The sequence below is a fragment of the Tinamus guttatus genome, unplaced genomic scaffold (assembly GCF_059628265.1).
Source record: "Tinamus guttatus ecotype Peru unplaced genomic scaffold, ASM5962826v1 Tinamus_guttatus_pri_ptg000525l, whole genome shotgun sequence".
Classification (NCBI taxonomy): domain Eukaryota; kingdom Metazoa; phylum Chordata; class Aves; order Tinamiformes; family Tinamidae; genus Tinamus; species Tinamus guttatus.
The window spans coordinates 1,228,732-1,250,344 of record NW_028289059.1 but is presented as its reverse complement, the minus strand read 5'-3'; the positions used below and the strand labels follow the sequence as shown (position 1 = coordinate 1,250,344).

The 21,613-nt window shown below is 38.6% G+C and overlaps 1 protein-coding gene across 11 annotated transcripts in view; it reads left to right on the top strand.

The window, feature by feature from the left end:
- The window catches only part of EPB41L2 (erythrocyte membrane protein band 4.1 like 2), a 92,719-nt gene that overhangs the window by 2,349 nt on the left and 68,757 nt on the right, over window positions 1-21,613 (top strand). For 10 of the 11 annotated variants that reach the window (XM_088533877.1, XM_088533873.1, XM_088533876.1 and 7 more), the window contains exon 2: window positions 279-358. The exons of the other annotated variant lie outside the window; for it this stretch is intronic. The gene's annotated coding sequence lies outside the window, so the exon portion shown is untranslated. The remainder of the gene's footprint in view (window positions 1-278; window positions 359-21,613) is intronic. 11 annotated transcript variants of the gene reach the window in all.

Below are 21,613 nucleotides of genomic sequence, written 5' to 3'. Positions count from 1 at the left end.
TAGAACATTAAAGCAAATAAAGGCCTCTGACCTGTTGCTATCTCTTATTGGGGTTCCACAGTGACACCACCGTGGACTGAACTGTTCTGACTTAGGGCGGGTGGCCCTAAGAGCAGTTGTGCTGCAGCCTTCACTCAGTCTGGCCTGAGTCGTAGGCAAAGCTTGCAGTTTTCCTGCGTCATATTCTCAAGTCATACACTTGCAGATGAAGAACGTGGCTGACAGTGCTTATCTTGGGTGTAATTTGACTGCAAAATTAATTCCATGCTCTCTTACAGGCAAGGAAGGCGGTGTACTGCTATCCAACTGTGATAGTGGATCTCATTTTACCAGTGTTCAAAGCTTACTGGAATTGAAGGTAACTTGTGATTTTTATTTTAATACCAGAAAATGCATTGTACTAAATATGCAAAGTTCTGCATTCTGTTTCTCTAAATAAGATAAATTTACATGACTTAATTTGGCAATCTTTAGGATTGCACAGGAAAGTATATTAATGATATAATAAGTATTATGATTTGTAAGCAATTGCTTAAATTGCCAGTTGTTCATGGTATAACTTCTGTGCAAAAACAACTTTGCAAAGGACTGACTTCTTCTGCAAAATTCCCTGGGTCTTTGGGTTGTGGCCCATGTGAAAGCCATATAAAGAGAATATGGATTAGTTATTGTTGGGTAATGCCACAATGGCTATTCTGCTTGCTTAGTGAAATGTGAAAAGCAAGTGCTCCGTGGCATATGAGATTATAGAGCTGCATGAACTACGAATGGGAAAATGCAGTAGGAACACAGGCTTGTTCATTTTGCAAGACTTAAAAAGTCAGTTTCGACTGCAGTAGTGACATGTTTGTAGAGGAGCTCTGCAAAATGCTGCGTTACAGGATCTCCTCAAGTGCCGTTGCATGCCCAGCAAGCTGTGTAGGCACTGCTGACAAATTCTTAGCACTGTGTAATGTCAGTTTTCAGTCCATGGCTTCATAGCTGCTTGCTGTGTTCTCTGTGTAGCGCCTTGCGTTTGGCATTTTGCTTCCTGAGCAGATTGTGATGTTGTGTTGTTGTTGTTGTTTCTGTTTGTTTGTTTTTGGAAGATAAAACAGAAACAAAAGCAGAACAAATTGTTGCAATTTCTATACGAAACTTAAAAGCCCAACAGCACCTCTACCCTCAAAATCTTGTTTCCATTCCCCCCAAATTTTCTATACCTCATTGCCTTTCACATTCATGTACTTAACTGGGGCTTCGTTTTTTTATGAGAATAGAAGACTCTTGGTGATTGGACTCAAGTTATGAGTTGTTTAGGAGGCCTCACTTCTCTTGAGTTGGCTCCTCCCATCCAGACTGAGGGGCTGGCTGTGAATATTTGCTGAAGCAAGCAGTTTCTTGGTTTGGCATTTCCTTTGTTTATTTTTCCTCCTAATGGTTGTGATAAGTTGCTACTGCCATTCATCTAGGGTGCTGCTTTCTGTAGTAGCAGCTTGGCTCTTCACACACCTTGCTGTGAAGGAACATGGCAGGAAGAGTTTCTCTGTAAAACCGGGTGCTCCTTTGTCAAAGTCCACGGGGTTAATTTAGAAGTGTGTTTGATTTAAAGAGGTCCCAATTCAGTGGCTTTGAAAAGACTTGATATAATATCTACCAAAGCACTTCTTAGACTTTGATTGTGGTACCTTGCCGCCCACCCCTGATGCTTCCTGAAGGTGATGCAGTTTGCCTTTAATTATCCAGCTGTTATTAAGTTATACAGAGCGCTCTTAAGGCTGCCTAGAAGGCAGCACAACAGGGTTAGCTAAGGACAGTTTAAAGGGGACTGCGAGTTTCCTTGCTGCTCCAGCTTCGAGTCTTTTCTTTTGCCTCTAACATTGTCTATGTGGCTTTCTGTTTGCAAGACTCTGCTTCTAGAGAAACATTTGCTAGAAAAAGCTGTCCAGTTACCAGAAAATAAAAATAGACTCTGAAAAAAAGTTGGATTTCGAAAGATCAGTTTCAACTTAAATTACTTGCACTAATGACAAAGCAGAGTTTAACCAAATATTTATTATTGAAATTACTCTGTAATTAGTAGTGTTGTACAGCTAAATGTAACACCGAATTTTACTGTAAATTGCTGCTATCCCATTACTGTGGCTTGAGAAGTATAGAGTATAACTGTGGTATTCTTTTTAGTGGCCTGGATAAGAATTTGACTACAACATTTTAAGAACATACCTTGTGTTTTTAATAACATTCTTCAGTGTATATTTAAAATGCGTGATGTGATCTCTTACCACAATGGAAAATTAGAATAGCTTTTTCAAATTTAAAATACTCTGTTATCCTGTGTTTGAGATTTAAAGATATATATTCTTATTGCTTTGAATTGGTAATAGGCAGACCTTTAACTTGTGACTGTCTGATTCAGCAAGTTTCCTACTACCTCAAGAAAAAGCAAAATTAAAATGTGATTAAAAAAAAGGTACTTGGATTTACATTTATTAAAAAAATCTTTGTTGCTTCCAGTTACTCACAAGAGCAAGGATTCTATAATAAACTTTTTGGAATATACTCAATATACCTTGAAGATATGAAAAACACAACATAATCTCTATTGAGTTTCATATTTCAGTTTTTATATCTAAAAACTCATGTTCACTTTCCAGTACAGTATTTTGGATCTCAGAGGCATTATTTGTAAGTTAACTGTGCTTTCTGCTGTTTCTTGGGTTGTAAGAAGTTTGCTTGTGTCTTTATTTCACCTGTTGTTTCCCTCCTTTGAAAAGGTGCACAATGCCTAGCTATTAATCTTCTGTGGAAAGACTTGATCCTTCTGTTTTTATAGCTTTTTGGGTACCTTTCCTGGTAGCATGCTACTGGAGCATGCATCTGACGCAAAGGCAACATTTGTAAAAGAGATACCAAAATGTGTTTAAATAAACTTTATACTTATATCAGTGCTTAGTTTTAAGCCTGCTTTGTGCCCTCTCTAGTCAGTGCTTTGGTATTGAAGTAATATTTGACAAGAGGTTAGCAACCTAATGATCCATTGCAGCTGTTCTGAGCAAGCCTAGGATTACTGCAAATCAGTGCTAGTACTTTCTCTGCAATCCAAATTGCAAATTAGAAGTCCAAAATAAGTTTAATACTAATTCCTTTCATTAATTAACTTATGATTTTGAATACTTGGACTCACTTTCACTGTATGCTTTCTCCTTTCTTTTTGTGCCAGATATGTCATACAGAAAGTGATTTTTTAGAGGTAGTTGAGATCGATGAGCGTGTAGATGTTTCTGGTTTTGTTGTTTGTTTGTTTTCTTGTCTCAAGTATGAGGTTTGCTTATATTATGGGACCATTGTAACTTTTTCAAGTGAGTTGTAATCCTTTCATTTATGTGAGGAAAGCAAACATTTCTGTAGGCTGAAATCCATCCTCTGTCTTCTAATTAAATTCAGTAGAAAAAGTAAAACACTTAACCATATTAAAACATTAAGAATTTTTTTTAGTTTACTCCGTTTTTTTGTATCCCTATTTCATTTCGATAAGTATGGATGTTAGTTCATTTTCTTGGGATACTTGCAAAATAGAATGAGAATTAGAGAACAGACTGAATATTTGAAGTATAATTAAAAGAAAAAAAAAAAAGAAAAAGAAAAGAAAAAAAGAAAAAACTTTTACAATATTACCAGTACATTTTTCCTGAAATGTCTGTATAAGTAAATTTGGGAGTAGTTTTCACTGTGGTGTTACGTTGTGGGCGAGAAAATTCTTGGAGAAAAGGTTTTTTCTCTGTTAAAATGCTTGATTTAAAAGAAGACTTACATTGGCAGATAAATCTATATCAAAAACTTTATCCAAAAGCAAAATGAAATCTTATGAAACATGGTAGCAGACAAAGTTCTGAATGGGGGGAAAGTATGAGTGTAATATACTAACCAGTCTATTTTTAAGAATGTCAAATTATCTTTGTTATACATGGTATAGTGATCTTTTGGATTATAGGACCTGAAAAGGTTGAAGCCAAAGATTATTTCTTCTTTTCCTCCCTCCACCACCCACCGCCCCAAAATACATCTATTCACATTGAGGGTGAAATCTGTGCCCTGACCACGCTGCTCTGGTATCAGACTGTGATTCTGGTGATCATTTGATTAACTACTACTTCAAAGGGGAAACTGCTGTCTTTTGAGCAAAGATGAAAATCAGAGCAGAGCTGCAACATTTTTTTTTAAACTGAAGTTTGAAGATAGGTTCTATGTGCCAGAACTTGTATTGTGTAATATATAAAGATGTTATTACAGTTTTTGTAAAGAGGAAGTGCTCTAAGTTTGTTTGTTTTTTAAATAGGAGCTAGTTCAAGTCAATATTATAAAACATAAGGATATTCTTGTGGGATTTTTTCAGTTCCTTCTAGCTTTAGTAAAAATGCTGCTTACGTTAATAGGGTTTCATTGCATTTTCGTTGAGTGTTCTTTTCTACACTGACTTACACTCTATAATAGTAAGCTTTGCGGGGGGGGGGCAAGGGCGAGGGGTGTGCGTGTGGTTTTTTTTTTTTTTTTTTTAATTGAATTCATTTGAATTAAATTTTGTAGTTTCCTTCTTTCCGGGGCGGGGGGGAAGCTTTAGTAGTTTTTTTTTTTTTTTTTTTTCTGAATTTTAGTGAGGTTAAATAATTGTGCAATAAATAACTGAGGTGAAATTTCACGCTGAGTACTTGGAGATTCAGTTAGAAGAACACCCAACTTTGTCAACCTTGCTAGTTAGCTGTTGCCAAGTGTTTCTGTAGCTTGTCAGGTCTTGTTTGTTCTTCCCTCACCCTAATTACCTATATAAAATGAAATAAAAAAGATTCCTTTTATTTGGAGAAACACTGTTTCTCTTGGTTATTGAGTTTCATGTGTTTTAGAAGAAGCTGCTCTTCTTTAAGTAGCTTTGGTTTCTGCCTCTTGCCATGTGTTGTCACTTCCCTCCTAGTCTGTTTGCTGCATGTGTGTGTGGGAATGTGAGGAACAGCTCTGGGTTGGGATGGCATTGATTTGCTGCCAGGTAATGTTTAAATTCCTGAATATAGCTCATGTTGATCTGATAGAAAGGACCTGTGTATGCATATAAATTGCAAGGGTGTTGCAGGCTGAATGCGACCCTTAGGTTACTCTGTTACACAAATGTGGGATTTCTTTCCCGCTTATGTCTTTTTCCCAGATGTGTTCAGCTATATTATTCCTATGTGATGGAAAAACATTAGCTTGTTTTCTGTATAGATAGAGAGCTGGGAAGCTTAGCAGTTTCTCCTGTAAAATGTAGGAGCAAAAAGATCACAAAATAAAACTATGACATCTGTCAAAACAGAGCTGCCTGAATATAAAATATTCCTACTAAAACAGCAAGAAGCTGCTGTAATGGGAGTTCTACCTGTATCATCTTTTTTCAGTTTGTTTGCTATTGTTAAGAGTGCTACTGGTGATCTTTTATGAAGGGTAAAAAAACTACTTTGCCGTGAGATTTTTGCAGCATTAAAGTTGTAATTATTTCCACTTTTCAGTAACATAGCTTAAAGTTTACAAAATTTGGTTTCTATAAACATATTTTTGTGAAGCATTATTAGTCTAAAAATGAAATGCATCAATTAAAATAGGAAGCTGGGTACCTGTAGCCTGTGTATGGAGGCTGTGTGGGAATCTGAAGTTGGCTTTCATTTTCAATAGGATTTTTTTTTAGATTTTTTTTTTTTTTAACTTGCTTGCTTTTCACTCCACTCACCCTGTTTTGATTTATCCTCTAGAGATGTGATTCCCCATGTCTTCCCAGCTCCAAGCTCTGTATAACCATTTCCTCACAGTCTTTCTTCTGCCCTTTTCAGTTCTCTGACTAAATTATTTCTTAGCTAGTTGCTATTGTTGTTGGTGAAGCCTTGGCCTGCTAAGGACTGGAAGACTTGGCCTGCTGCTCAGAGGCATCCTGTTTGTAATGGGTTGGGAATGGTCTGATGGTGATGTATGCATAAAGTGCTCATAACTTCTTTTGCACCTCCTGTGAGCAATAAAATGTTACCTGATCCACAGATGGGACTTTTAAACTCTACGTTAATCAAGTATGAAAGGTTTCTTGCTGCTCTATACAAAGGTGATGACATTCAGAGCTTTAACTGAAACTGAAGATGCCATCTCAGAAGTCTTTGTTAAAATATGGCAACATAGCTAGTGCTGCAAATAAGAAAATCTAAAATAGTTCTTGTATCAAAAGGATTGAAATTTCTCTTGCAACACTGGACTAAACCAATGTTGTCTCTTCTAGCACTTTTGTCCTCCAGTCTGGGAAATGGTTCTTATTGCTTTTACCTTGCTAGATAAAGGGAGATACCTTGTTATCTTTTGAGATACATCTTCCCTTTGCATTAAAAAAAAAAAAAAATTACTGACCTGTGTGCTTGGAAGGCACTGCCATAGGCTACACTCACTTTTCACGAGTCTGTGATGGTTCACGTTCACGTCCTTTGCTGCTGATATCCTGAAGGGCTGGTAATTCTGCAAGGAGCAAAAGGACCTTGCTAGGGCCTCCTCAGCTATTCAGTGCCTTTAGCCAAAGGAGTGCAGTGCTGTGTTCTGTTCATTTGATCTGCTCACTTGGTTGTAGTTACTCTCTTGAATTGCTTCTGTGCTTTGTTGTTTTGCTATTAGTGTGTAAAACACACTTACAAATTTTAGCATAGAAGTCTTGAGGAACCAAGCAGGAAGCTCGAACTAAGCTTTAAATTCTTAGTTTCTCCCTGCCCAAGGAGAAGTGATAGTAAAAAAAAAAAAAAAAAAAAAAAAAAAGTCATTAATGTGCATGTAGAGCACACTTGGGCACAAGCTCCAAAGGCTTTGACCTCCACGAGACTTCCCTTCTTGTCTGGGGTTATGAACAGGCCCTAACTTTGAGAGCGAGAAAGAAGAGAAAAGGAAGAATCTGAAGCCATGGGGACCTCTCTGTTTTTCAGACATGGTCACCTGTGCTCTGCTCTTTCTTCCCTGCAGCCTTGTACCTTGTTTGGGTGAACTCTACCTGAGTGTACCTGTGTGTGGAAATAGGCTGCTAATCCTTTTCTCTTTCCACATCTAGTAGACTCTGCGGGCAGTCACCCAGCATTACTGTAGGAATGGCGATACCCAAAGGTCTGACTGACAGATGGTTCTTGAATAGCATGAAGCAGAAAAAAAAAGTTACCAAAGTAGGGGGCCGATGCAAAGACACTGCATTCCTGTGGTTTTGTGCTCACAAGACATTTGAGTCAACACAGTAATATAGGATCAATAAAATGCTGTTTTGCTTCCTGTAGGCAGTTTTATTTCCTCTTTTTGCATAGGCAACTTTGACTGTTAAACATTTAACTCCATCTGTAAAGTAAAAATAGTCCTAGAACATTTTTACAAGCTGTTGTTGTTGACTTAAATTTTAAGAATGTATAAGAAATACAGTAGTACTAACTAGCAGAACTAATGTCTTCTTCTGTTTAAGCTAGACTGCCATTGATTCCAGTAATACCATATTTTTAAATTCAGTGACTTTTCAATTGAGAGAAAAAAATATATCATCAAAATGGTTAATTAAAGTGATTTATTGAAGCTTTTACCAGGAATTCCCACCAGGGAAGGTTTTGAAATACAGCGATTGGTAAACAGATAGAAAACATCATGCTTTGGAAGAACTTCTTATTCTTTCTGGGGTGGGGGGGAAGATGCCATCCCTATGTCTCAACCCAGTACAAATGTGCTTTAGAGAATATTTATTTAAATGGAAAGCTATATGAAAAAAGTCTTCTGAAATTTCTAATTTAAATACATTTTTAGTGGCATGACATTTTTCTGTGATCTTATTATGACTTTGTTTTTAATTTGTAGTTTACATAAATATTAAGAAAGTAGGTTCTAAATCAGATCTCCTGAATTCCTGTAATAAGATGCCAAAATGCTTCACTTTTTCTTTCCCCTACAATGTTATGAGAATTGTAACATGATTTATAGTGTGCTTTTTCTTCTAGTCAAGCAACTGAATTAAGCAACTTAAATTCTATGAAGGCTGCAAATGAACTTCCCTGAATGAACTTGTATGATGGAAACTTCTGACATGAGCAGGTGTTTTCTCTTGAAGAGCTTACTACGCAAGTTAGTATAGTCAATCTCTTCTGTGAGACCAAAGTGCTTTATGTATTGTCTATAAATTTATAGATTTACTGAATCATTATGGTTGGAAAAGACCTTTGAGATCACGGAGTCCAACTGTAAACCCATCACCACCCTGCCTGCCAACCATGTCCCTAAGTGCCTCATATCCACGTTTCCTGAACACTGCCAGGGATAGTGGCTCCACCACTTCCCTGGGCAGCCTGCTCCAATGCTTCACCACTCTTTCCATGTAGAAATTCTTCCTAATGTCTAACTTGAGCCTCCCCTGGTGCAACTTGAGGCCATTGCCTCTTGTCCTGTCGGTAGCTCTTCTGAGAAGAGAACAACCGCCGAACATGTGCCTATATCTAAAGTATCACTGCAGCTTTGAAAGTGTCGATTAGTGCCTGAACCACAAGGAGATGAGCTGCCCAGCTCTGAGGAAAGGAGCATTTTGGTTCAGGACATGACATACCCAGTGGGGGTGACCTCTGGCTCCAGGCTAACAGGACACTATGCTCCATAAAAGAAAGTGCAGCACAATCTGTGTGTCTGTGATGAGGAACAGCTGCTACCAAAATCTAAGGATGACTGTCTGTGAAGTCTTGGTGAACTAAGTTTGAATGCATGTAAATACACTGTGACTCTTTGACCAAAAGTGTCGCATCTGCTACGTGTGAGATGAGACCTTTCTGCATTATCAGCTGAAACATCTGCAGTCTTCACAGCTTTATAATGTGTCTTTCTTGCTTTTATATGTTGGTCAACTAACTCTAGCCACATGTTTTTCAGTGCAGATAATGCTGGATTAAGGGCACAAACACATACAGACGCACGCAGTCAGAACTCATCATGAAGGTCCAACAAATTTGCCTAATATCAGCTGAAAGTGATTTATATGGCTAGGTTTGGTTCAACTAACTTCTTTCAGCAGCTTTTGAATGAATGTAGTATTGGTGTGGCAAAAAAGCAAGTCGAGTATGCATCTTTAGGTGATTTTTATATATTTGAAATATTGCTCCCCTCTTGTTCCTTCACCTTTTTTCCCTTCCCAGTCTGATTCTCCACTTTACATTGTGATAGTTGCAGAAGTAGTAATATGGAATATTGACATTTATAAACACGAAACTAAGCACAGAAGCTGAAATTCTTGGTCTGTCAGCATACTAGTAATCGAGGTTGATTAGTTCCTGTAGTTTTAAGTTTCCTTTCTCCAAGCTTCTTTTAGCTGGCAGTGGCAAATAAGGTTTTGTCTTTCTTGTAAACCTCCTCAGTATTCACTTGACGTTTGCTTGTAAGCATCAGGAATACAAATATTTAAACTAAATTCCAATGAAAGCCATAGTGAAGCATGATTTTCTGTAACTTTGTCTTCCTCTGTAACAAAATGCCAACTTTCTTCCTGTTCCTCAAAAAGGTTTCAGTGCTCAATACCTTTCTTTCCTTTGTTTCCCTCCATTATCCCTTAACTACCAAATACTTCTAAGTCTCTCTGGTCTGGTGGCATGCAGGTATTCACTGCAAAGCTAGCAAGTCACAGAGTATACGATTATAGGCTCGTTCTATAGACGAGCTCTCCTGCCTAGCTGCTTTCATGAACCTGGTAGGAATTGGCTATTATTTAGATCTCTGAATTATAGCCAAATTCAATTAAAATTGAGTGTTAAGCTTAGTAATTATTAGAGAAGGATAACAAACAGGTAGGCAATGTGATGACATGAACCTTGCTTCTGCAGGAAACCAGGCAATGGCTGTGAACAGGTCTGGGATGGAGTGGAAAACTGTCCCTTTGTTCCTCAAACATCTCATGGTGGGCAGTGTTTCTTGGTCTCGGTTTGTTTACATTGCAGACTGATTTGAGGTAGTTCTGCTTTTGTGAAGTACTTGGCATCTGTGATCAGAGACAGGAATGCCTTTGTGTTCTTCCATCATGTATCTTTATTTTCCTCTTCCCACGCTTGTATCCCTCTTGTACTGAGGATTCCCACCCTGAACACTCTGTATAGTATTGACAGGGTCACGATGCCAAAAGAGCAGTATACAGTAAATCCATATGTGTCTGTTACGTGTGGGGGAGATTCTGCTAGTTTCTACCTCTTAATGCTGTCACCAATAGCCTGAGTACATTTTGCCAGTGATTACCTTGGCACTCCTTTTAAGACCAGAAGAGCTTGTGTTTGGTTCCAGAGTCCGACTTCCCGGCTTGTGTGCTGGGATGTGCTTCAGATGGTGGCAAGGGGGATGGGGAGAAACAGCAAAGAAAAAAGAAGCCAATACAGAACATGGGTTTGATTTGGAAGGTTAAAAAAAAATAGCTCATTATTTCTAAACTGTAGCATTTAAAAATATAATAAATAACGTGTTCTAGCTTCTAGATTGAAGGCAAGAGATTCTTCTGTTTTGTATCTGTTTGATCGCTGCTTGTACAGATAAGCCTTAAGGAGATCTCGACTGGGGCTTAAGCCCTGAATGTGAGGCACAGTTGGTGGTCTTACTGCAGCTATGGAAAGCTTATGATTGGGTGATCGTAATGTTTCAAATTTTAATTGGAATTTCTCAATTAATTTAGCAGTACTTTTCCTCTGTTCCTTTCCCAGTGAAATCTTGAAGCAAAAGGCAGAAGAACGTGTGAAAAAATGGCTAATGCTTCTGCTGAAACTGAGTAAATATTTTCAAACTGCCATTTGCTATCAGGCAAGTCTGGCTGCTATACAAACTCGCTGTGTGCATCTCGCATGCATACATGTTGACTTTTGTTCCAAAAACACTTCAGCTGTTTTGCTACATCCTTTTTAAGCTCTTAAGTTGACTCAGCTGAATGTGTCTTATTTAGCAATTCAAATCTGTGACAATTTATGAGCAGAAGGATTTGCTTCCTCCTTTTTTTTTGCAAATAGGAAAAGATATGTTAAGAAGCCAAAGGATGTTGCGAAGTGCATAAAATACAGTCATGGAAGTTACTTTAGTGACAGTTAAATCATTTGATGAGTGTCTTTCAGGAAGCAGACAAGTTCTGCTCTGACATTCCTGTGAGAAATGATTCTCTGCTAATCTGGAAGCCTTAATATTATAAGATAATCTTATTAGATTTATTTATTTTGCTTCAGCGTTTTAACACAAATCTCAATACACCCTCCTAAAGCAAAAATCCAATACTTTAGAGTTTATCTTTTTCTTAGCGTAATGTCTAAAGAACCATCTGGTGCCTGATCTCTTCACATTCATTTCTCAACATCAGTGAAATTATCCTTAATTCTGCTGTAATGAGGACTTTCTTAAAATCTTAGCCTTAGTTTGGTGATTACTGTCTTACTAGCGTTGCTCATAACAGATTAGTATTAATCTATTACCAGAATATTCTAGTACTACAATAAAAAAGCAAACTACAAATTTGCTTTCGTTCTGTCATACTCTGTGCTATTTGTCTCCTTGACCGATGTATTTTGCCCTTTTGGCTTACCCAATGCCTTTTAATGCATCATAAACTATCTATTATTCTATATGCATCCTGTTCCCGGTTAATTAAAACTGCTTACAAGGGCAAGTTTCTGCAAAACTTCCCCTCTTATGAAGATTTTTTAACCAAATGTGTGCCTTGATTCAAGTACAAAACTCAGGCTTTCCCAGGTGCTCCTGCGCTGCTTCAGACTTGGTGACAAACCACAAAGCCGTGGGGTCTGGAAGACAACAGGCGCTGTAAATGGATGTAGCCCTGAAACATTTTTCAAAGAATTTCCAGAGTAGCAGGAGACAAAAATTCTGTGATGGGCCCGAAAAGCTGGTAAATGGTGGCTGTCCTCAGAACTGGTAAGAAAACATGGAATATGATTGATAAAATGAAGACAAACACCCTGTGCAGAAAACGAGCAGAGCTACTTTTAAGCGTGGAAGCAGTGCCCTTTTCTTTTTTCCCTGACCTTAAACATGTGGGAAAGAAGACAGTTTCTCAGCAAGGGGAAAAGGAAATTGTCTCATATTTACTAAATCCTTTTCCTATCAGGAAGTACGCATCACGATTATATGCTTGGCAAGGAGGAGTACATACTTTGGCACATAAGCCTCTCTCTTTGTGACTCTCGCAGCCTGCCAGTATTGCAGGCAACGCGAGCAGCTGTCTGGTCCCAGGCAGTTTTGGTTATAAATCGCAGTGCCTGCAGCAAGGGAGAAGTCTCCTTGGGGATAGGCACTATTTGCTCCCCCTGGCACATCTGCCTTTCCAAGTGCACTAGGGAAGAGAGGGTAAGGAGGAAAAGGAGAAGCGAAGACGACGGTTACTTTGCTACCCAGCCTCTTAACCAGCTGAATATCCTGTGCAGATTTGTCTAACTTGGAGCCTGTTCCAGGCCAGTTGTGATGGAACCAAAGGTCTGCAATCTAATGATGCCTGATTGTGATTCTTTAAATGTTTTTTTGAGTGTGCCAACCCCCCAGAAATACAAATAGCATCACCCTCACAAGCATGTAAGGTATCTTGTAGACAGCACCTGCCCGCTTGCCAAATACAAACCCAATCATTATTCTCCGTGCATAAGGTTAGATGATTTGTGCAGTTTCTTTGAGGTCAAACAGTGTCGTGAACTTCAGTTCCCAGTCAGTGATCTCACACACACACACACACACACACACACACACACGCACACACACACACACACACACACTGATGCCCGTGCAGTTTGATGGGAGGGTGGGTGGCTTCCCTGCATGTCAGAGAAGAGGGACAAAAATCCATCCGGTTAAACATAGCGACTGTTGTTTTGTTATAAAAGACTTTGTGTGATGATGATGAACACATTAAAATCTGACTTAAACATTTTAAACAGGTGAAAACTTATGAACAGATGCAAATGAAGTTCACAGATGCACTTACATGGGAAAAGATCCTGAGGGAAGGATTGGGTGTTCAACATCCTTCGGCTTTCAGAAGTAATTTGGTACCTATTTTTTTAATTTGTAGTCTTTCAAGTATTTCCAAATTTTTAAATACAGTTTAAATATTTGAACAAAGTTCTAGCTGTTTACGTAACAGCTATAAAGACAGCTTATTTTACCTAAACTCAGGTAGCTAAAGTATTACTTTAACAGAGTTTGAGTATTTTATGTAAACATGTTTCTCTTAAGTCATTTGGAAAGAATAAAGCTCTGAAATCTTACACACTCAATCTAATTATAAATACATTTTATTATGATTCTGTGGAATGACTGTGAAGAGTACCAGTTTATGTAGTCCTGTAAGTCATCTTCAAATTCCATTTTTGAGCTTTTTTGCATATAAAGCATGCTTTAAAATGTGTGCAACTTGCATTTTTAAATCTTATATATAATATGTGTATTTTTTTTCCCTGACAAAATTTAAAGCCAGTCAGTTCCCTTGCATACTAAGGAGGTATTTAGATTTTTTTTTGAATGCCATCTTTTTCTTTTTTTTTTTTTTGTGGAATATAAGATGTTCTGTCTTTTATCTAAACAGTCATTGTCTATCAATGTCCTTTTTAACTTAGTATTAGCTAGGTATTGTGGTATATATCTTGGCCCTATAATTAATGTCACTTATCTTCTTATTTGGTTGTGTGAAATGGCTGGCAATAATGATGTTGGTGCATTTTGCCCAAATATACTGAATATGTGTTAGTCTGGAGTTTAATCTCAGGTATAGCTTAAGTTTTCAACAAGGACACCTGCTGCCACAGAGAGGAAAAACTTTTGCTAGTGTGCACACAGAAACAACTTTGCTTTCTTCCTAAAAAAAATGGATTAAAAGAAGAGCATACTTGTTTCTCTTCAGGGGAGTCCTGAAGAGCCGCCAACTGAAGGACTGTTGAAATAACTTACAGAATTCAGGCACAATTATATCTACCCTATGGAAAGTTACAAGACTCAGGGTGTTGAATATTAGGTAGTCATGAAGATAAAGGTTTTAGAAGGAGTAGAATATGTACTGTGAAGTCTAGAAACTGAGTTCCTAATGTCACAGGTACATTTGTGCTCCTCTGTGAAGATCTTCAGCAGACCAGGTAGAGCACCATGAAGCAGAGCTCTAAAGTGAGTAATGCAGCTTGTGAGGTTTGGTCTTGATCTCCAGGTATTTTTCTTGAGCCAGGGATCCTGAATTTCAGTGCTACGGACCTGATATTTCATTAGTGATTTTAGTCTTAGGCAAGACAAAATAGGTTAATGTGATATGATTAAGGGAGGAGTTGTTCTTGCAGATATTATATTTACAGGATAAAATCAAAACAAAAAGGTTTGGTTATTTACTGTGATTCCCTTGGCTGCAGTTCTTGTTTAGGAAGCTTCTGCCCTTGTACACATCTTTCCCCTTCTTCCCCTTCTTCATCCCAGCGTACAAAATTGCTGCTTCACCTTTTTCTATACCTCCTACGAAGACAAAGATAGTGTCTTTCTTGTTTCAGTTGGCTATTTAGGCAGTTTCTTTCTAAGCCAGGAAAGTGAAATAGTTCATTTTGGTCATCAGTCCAATCTCTTGAGCCAAGATAGTAATGACTAATTATAGATGTAGTAGCACGTAACATCAGCCTTCCATGTATGAAACTACTGTTCCTTCAGTCTTTACTTGTTAAGATGTTGTAGGAACAGGAGTGGATATACTTGCTGTGCCCTGGGATGAAAAATTGAATGAAACAACTTTCATTTTTGTGAAGGGTAGAGGCTGATGCTGGGTTTCACTGGCCAGATACCATAGTTAGCTAAGTGCCATCCTATACCTATTCATTAGTTTTGAATGAAATGAGCAATGCTTGTTAGTTTGTAGGAAGTTATTTTGAAGTCTTCCTAATTGCTATAGAAAGCATTGCTTTCAGCATGAATTATGAGGATTTCTGCATTACAAAGCCCTTAACTGAGATCTCTCTTGTGCTCATTTTGCACTGCCTTTGAAGGTCATGGAAAAACCCTGCACTGCTCTGCTTTGAGTGTGAATCTGGGCTTTCATAATCTTTGGCTTCACAGCAATTTTGCTGACTCTAAAACATCCCTTTCCAAATTGACATACAGTTGGCCTTTGCAATCTTCTCCCTTAATCCATACAAAGAAAGTCCATATTGCATATCAGGTTCTGGATTGTGTTATAAAATTACCTTAACATTTTTCTCCTTTGAAAGAGGAGGATATTCTTTAAATCTAGAAGTAATTTCTAGAGCATGGCCATGCTAATTAAGCACAAAACCTTTTAAGAATAAAATGGTGGTTATTGTTTTATCTTCTTGAATAAAGTTTAGATGAGGAGTTTCTGAATTTTAGTTGACATCTTTTAAGCATGTTAAGTCCCTTTTTTGTCTTTTGTTTGCAATTCAGTACAATCAGTTAGGTTTGCTCTTCGTTTGTGTATGTTGTCATGTAGAATTTAGCCTTATAGTAATCAAACCTGCCTTGGTTGTGGGTTGTGGTAGTGAGTTAGTTGCTTTGTAGGACTTTGGCCCTGAATATTTAGCTTACCTGTTACTTACTTGCATAAACCCAGGGGAAAACATCTAAAGAGCAGGTGACTTTGTAAGAAGAGATCTGTTGTGCCACTCAAAAGCTGTTCCTGCATGTTACTGAGCAGTTGAATTCTTATCTTCATAAGAATATAAAGGGTAATGTTTCTGCAACCAGTTGCTGTTAAGAGGGTTTAGAAATACTTCCTAAGACGTTTGGCTCGTAGAAGCCACTTCTCTGTAAGTGTAGTTGAACATTAATGGGGAGAGATTAAAGAAGCTGCAAGAGCATTTCTGGTATCATTTTCTGTCTTCCTTGTGATTATCAAGAACTTGGATGCTTAAAGCAGTATCTAGGTGAAGTTGATGCTTTGTGTATATCACAGCCCAGAGACTGTAGAGTGAATAGTGGAAATGGTTTTTAAACACTTGAGAATGAACCTCCAGCTGAGAAGTGCTGACAAGTTACAGATATTACAAATTAAAGAGCAGTGTTGAAGGGAAAAGGTAGATGTCATACAGTGGTTTGTAAAAAGATGCCCACTGAAGTCCTTAGCTTGCAGGAAGCTGATGGCAGCAGTTCAGTTAAGATTAAATATAGCTGTGCGCAGAAGGAAGGTCATAAAGATAGGGAGAGAATGTATGGTATAGGCCTGTAGAGTAACTCTAAGATGAATGCAGAACATCTCCTGAAGCCCCCCAGGAAGTCTTAATGAAACAATTCAGAGGGTGGTTAACTGCAGCTGGAAGCAAGCTAATTTCTCCTTGCTTTGGTTCAGTATTAATATTAGCTCTTTTTTTTTTCTTTTGATAATAAAAAGTAAAGTTCAACTTTAAATGCTTGATTTAAAATAAGCCAATGTGAAGGCTGAAATGAATGACTACAGAAAATGTGGGTAAGAAAGCTGAGCTTTTGTTTTGTTTGTATGGGCTTTTCTTGGCTTTACTCAACTTGAGGGGGGGCAAGTAAAATGTGGTATGAGTAGAGGAAAAAAAGGTAAATCAAGGTTATGTGATTCCTTTTTGTGAATGAAGAAAATCTTGGCTGTGGTTCCCTTAATAATCCTTTTTAATTTGACATGTGGCTTGAGAGGTAAAGTAGGGTTGTTATTTTTTTAATCATTTTTTTCCACAGGCTAAAATTTCGTAATTTCTTTATTTGGCAAAAATGAATGTTCTTGGTTGCAGGCTTTTTATACTTAAACTTTGTAAATTGATTGCTATCTTGAGCACACTTTGTTCAGACCATTTACACAGAAGGAATAGCACTTTTAGCTTCTTTTGATTTTCCTCTTAAAATAATGATGCAAGTAAATACTCAGCGATCAAAACGCTAAAGATCCTAAAATATACTTTAAAGCAAGAGATGTACTTATTTGTTTGCAGGGAAGGGGCCACAAGGCTGCCTTTGGGAGTGTGTATGTGTCCTTCTGCATACGTGTGCGCCTACCTTTGTTGGCTGCCTTCTGTCATGGAATCGGTGTGCGGGGTGGAGGGCGGCGAGGGCAGCGCGGCCTTGGGGCAGCCCAAGGTGCCAGCCCTGGGCAGATGGGAGCTGCGCCAGGCCGGAAGGCAGCGTGAGCTCCGTCCTTGCAATATCCTCACCTTGTCTTTGTTCCTGTTCTCCTGCCGCTTGGCGCATCTGTGGGAAGCTGCACAGGGGCACTGGGAATGGGGCAGGAGGGCAGCAGGACTGGGGCACCATGATGGGGAGTCCTCAGATCCCACTGTGGCAGTAGGGATGGAAACAGGGCCTTGCACTGACGCAGTGACAAAAAATAATTGAAAGGGACCAGAAGCCTGGGCTGTGCTCCCGATATGGCTTGAATTTGCCCTGTTCTGCCCTGAACTTGCAGGTGAATTGAATGGCTCAGTCTTCAAACCAGCTACACAACTAGGGGCTCTGAATAGAATGGATAAATTTTGAAAAATTAATGATCAGTTATACTTAAAGGTGTCTTGATGATTTGCCTGTAAAGGTACATTCACAGTATACCATCAATGTTTTCCAACAGCCTGCTTTTCCTGTAAAATAAATTTTGATTTTAGTTCTTTGGAATAACAAGATGACTACAAGAAAGAAAGAAGGAATACTGTAAGACTGTAATATTTCAGTAACATAGGCACAAAATGTAAAGGTAAGGTAACTTAATAAATGTGGTGCCTGACCTCTGATATTGCTCTGCCTTGCTGCTGGAATTGGATACACTAGCCAAACCTGTAAATCCACTGCGAAGAAAACAGCATTCTGGAAAAGTCCTCCTTCAATGAATATTTTGTAAATAGATCAGCTTCACAGGTACGTTAACTGACATGGAAGTCATCTTTTTGGCGAAAGCAAATGTAGAATAGCTTGATTAGTAGAGGAATTAAGATAACCATCTTGGCTATTGAAAACTTCCTCGATGCTGAATCCTTCATTTGGCGAGTTTGCTGTTCCCAACATTTCTGGAGGGACTGTCTGTCTTTAAAAACATTTTCCACTTGTTTTATACTGCAGCTATTTGAAGAGCATTTTATCATTAGCATTTTTTCTGTATGACATATTTTACTCGGATGCAAGCAAGTCTTTAGGCCGCCTGAGAATAAGTTCTAAAATCTAATGCATCTACTGCAACTCTTAATGCAAAAGGCTATTTCAGTTTTGGTGATGCAGTACACTTCTGGCTCTTTATCTGGTCATATACTAACACTGCATTTCAAAGGTTCAGGAATATCTCCAATAAATGGTTCAGGATATCTCAAAGTTGGTCTCTGCAAAATGAGCTGCTGTGTATTCCTGGAAAGTTTTAGTTCTGTTGAATAGTTTTCTCATTGCCTTGTGGAGGCTGCATTGCGTCAGTCTACTAGAATGTTGAAAATAGATGAGAGAGTGTCTTATTTTTAGCCAAGGTCTAGTTACTTTTTTATTCATTCCTTATTCTAGGTATTTCTTTAATAATTTAGGAAATTAAGGTAAGCTATTTCAAAAAAAAAAAAAAAACTATCATTTTGAACAGGCACTGAAACAGATTTGTCTGTTTTAACATTCCATGGAAAATTGAATTGTTCCGTGTTGTCTAGAACCATCCTGAAGAGTTAGAATTTGACCTAACTTCTCCTGAAGTGTTAGTAAACTTCTGTGATCCTGTATTTTCACACCAAAATGCTTGTTTGCCTAGGAATGGAGGTGTTGCATATCCCTTCCCAGAGGAAGGGGCAGCTGTGGGAATAACTATGGCTGGAAGGTGATTCCACATGGAGCCACCGGGCTATTCCGGGGAAGACGCCGTGATGTCCCTATGCTACGGGGGATTCACGTGGCCTGTTTGCCATCGATGGCCTGGCAATAGTCACCTGAATTGACTCAGAAGGGAGGCCCCTTCCAGGCTTCCTGCAAGCCACGTTTGCTTGAGTAGCAACCTGGCCACGTTCGTATTGTTACTCAAGACATAAAGTGAGGTTAGTTATGTAGACCTTTGTACGCTTAAAGATCTATGCTTGTCTTGTGCTGGGGTCCATAGAGGCATTTGTGGAAAATCAATGTTATGTTTCAGAAACTGACAGTTTCCTGGAGCATGTAGGTAATACCTGTATAAGATGTGTATATAAGGCGAGGTACATAATCTAGCTGTCAGCACTCATTTCTAGTGGGAATCATTCTGCAGGTCAGAGAAGTTGCGGGGGTATAAGATGGTAAAATTTTTCAAAGTCCTTAATTTTTCAAGAGAAGTTTGGTAGTAACTTAATTTTGTGAGGGATTGCTTTTTTATTGTATTGCTTTGTCTTGTTTAGAAATTACATCTATTAGTCTAACAAGTGACTGAATTATGCTTTCATTGTAGCTGGCGATTTGCTTGACTCCTGAATATGAGCATTTTTGAATTACAGAGGCTGTAACTATGGCAAAACGTGCTGTATTTGCTCGTGTATTTGCTTTGGGTATTGAGGCACTAGTGCGTCTGACCTAATTGGATAGTAAATTCCAGCTTTTGTTCTCACCCTTTTCTAAGCTCTCAGCACACTTTAAAATCAAACTCTTCTTGAGAAATTGCTTCTTGTTTTTGAATTTTCCAGAGCAGTCAGTTGTAACCTTTGGAGCCTGAAGAGGTTTCCTGTAAAGTATTTATTTGAATTAAAATGACTTCAGTTTCTTTTTGACGCTAAAATCTTCATATCTGTAAGCTGAATAGTATAGCAGTTTTTACCCTAGTGAGAAAATAAGCAGGCTCTTTGCTATATTGGTCTTTCACTTATAAAGAACTCAATGTATAGTTTTCAAGTGACTGGAAATGGAAATTTAATGAGGTTAAATTAGAATTTTTTTTTTAGTTTTTTTTTAGTTTTTTTTTAATTTTTTAGTTTTTTTGTTTTTATGGAGGCATAAACATTGTACTCTTGGTGCGAGTTTTTATGCGTATATACTTTCTTAAGTATATATCTCTGGTACATTATGGATTGAGGGAAGCCTCTTGATAATTTTTGTTGTAAACTAGTTCTGTTCAAAGCACTTTTTCTCCTAGGACCCCAAAATCTCCCTCAAGACAAGAAATAAGTGCACAGTTAGTTGCCTAATACTTTGAGTCTATTAGCTAATCAGAATGCCCTGTATTAAGTGATCAAGTGCCTGTGTAGAGAATTCATTTTACTCAAACACATGCTTCCCATCTCACTGCAGCAAACAGCATAAACTTCCTCTGATTTGTCTGGGAATATTTTCTGGCAAAGTTTTTATTTCTATAAATACCTTATCTTGGTACATTGTGGTAACTGAATTGCTGTTTTTGTCAGGTGAACTGCAGAGCAAAGTGTAACACAATTAACAGGGTGTTCTAAACCGCTAGCATCTGCAGTTCTGGGATAATTTTTTCCAGCTAAATGTGTGGGCTTTTGGCAGGCCGTGCTGGGAGGCTCGTCCTGGCTCCCAGGCACCGTGTCCCGCAGTGCCGGGAAGGGAAGATGGAGGCTTGGGCTGCCGGAGGCCTCGCCAAAGGGCCGCCCGGCGGCTGCCTGCACCGAGGTGCTGCCTTGGGTGCCCTCCTCTTGAAGCTTTGTGGTGGATGCTTCTAGCTCCATCTGCACGCCTCAACTGAAAAGCTTTACACCAGAAACGTGTGCTTTTCCCTCTCGTTGCTGGAAATGGTGTCATCTTTTTAACATGGAAGGGATGACAGGCCTTTAAGAGTGGGGTGAGTGCCCCGCATTATGGCACAAAAAAGGGCAACATTTGTTGAATTACTCCTTGGTAAGTTATTTTTTCAGCAATTATTATCAGGTAAAAACTTTTTAAAAAATCTTAGCCTCTAATCTAAATCTTCAGTCTGATTTTTATTACAACATATGCAGGAGCTTGTAATGAGACTACTGCTTGTACAGGCCTGTGTTGAAGTGACAGTACAACTGTGTCTTGAATGTTTTTTTATCTTTGTTTCTGGTGTGCAAATAGCACGGAAGACTCTCTGACTCCAAGGTTCTGCCCACAGATAATGCCGAGGAAAGTAACTTTTTTGTGGGCAGGCTTTCCAGCAGCTCGTAGCGGCCCTCGTGGCTGATCCGTGTGACTCGGTTGCTCGTAAATTGAACGCGCTTGAGTGCGCTGATGGTGAAATAAATGAGTGGATTATACTTCCACAATAGGCTGTTATGACTGACAGTGATTAAATTATGAGAGATTGCAGAGCACATTCTTTGAGCGGCTACAAAGTAAGTTGTCTGTTCGAAGCAGCAGGGAAAGTACATTGCGTTTTTTGTGTTCCCTTTCTGAAAGAGTAAAATGATGCATAAAGGAGACAGTGCAATGACAGCAATGCAATCTGACAGATTACTAGTGTCAGTGTTGGCGAGATTTATCACATTTGAATTGCTAGCTATTAAAGGCTTTGTATAGGTTCCCTGGATCGTCAAGCATTGAAAGTTAATGCACCTTTTCGAAGTATTTTTCTGAGTGCCACTGTAATATTAGTGAAGCTTGTTCATCATACTGCCCTTTCTTGGAAAGCTGTCCCCAATTCTCATTCATTTGTACAGCAGAAATTATGAGGATTTCTGGATTAAATGTATTAAATAGTAGTTTATGCTCTTGT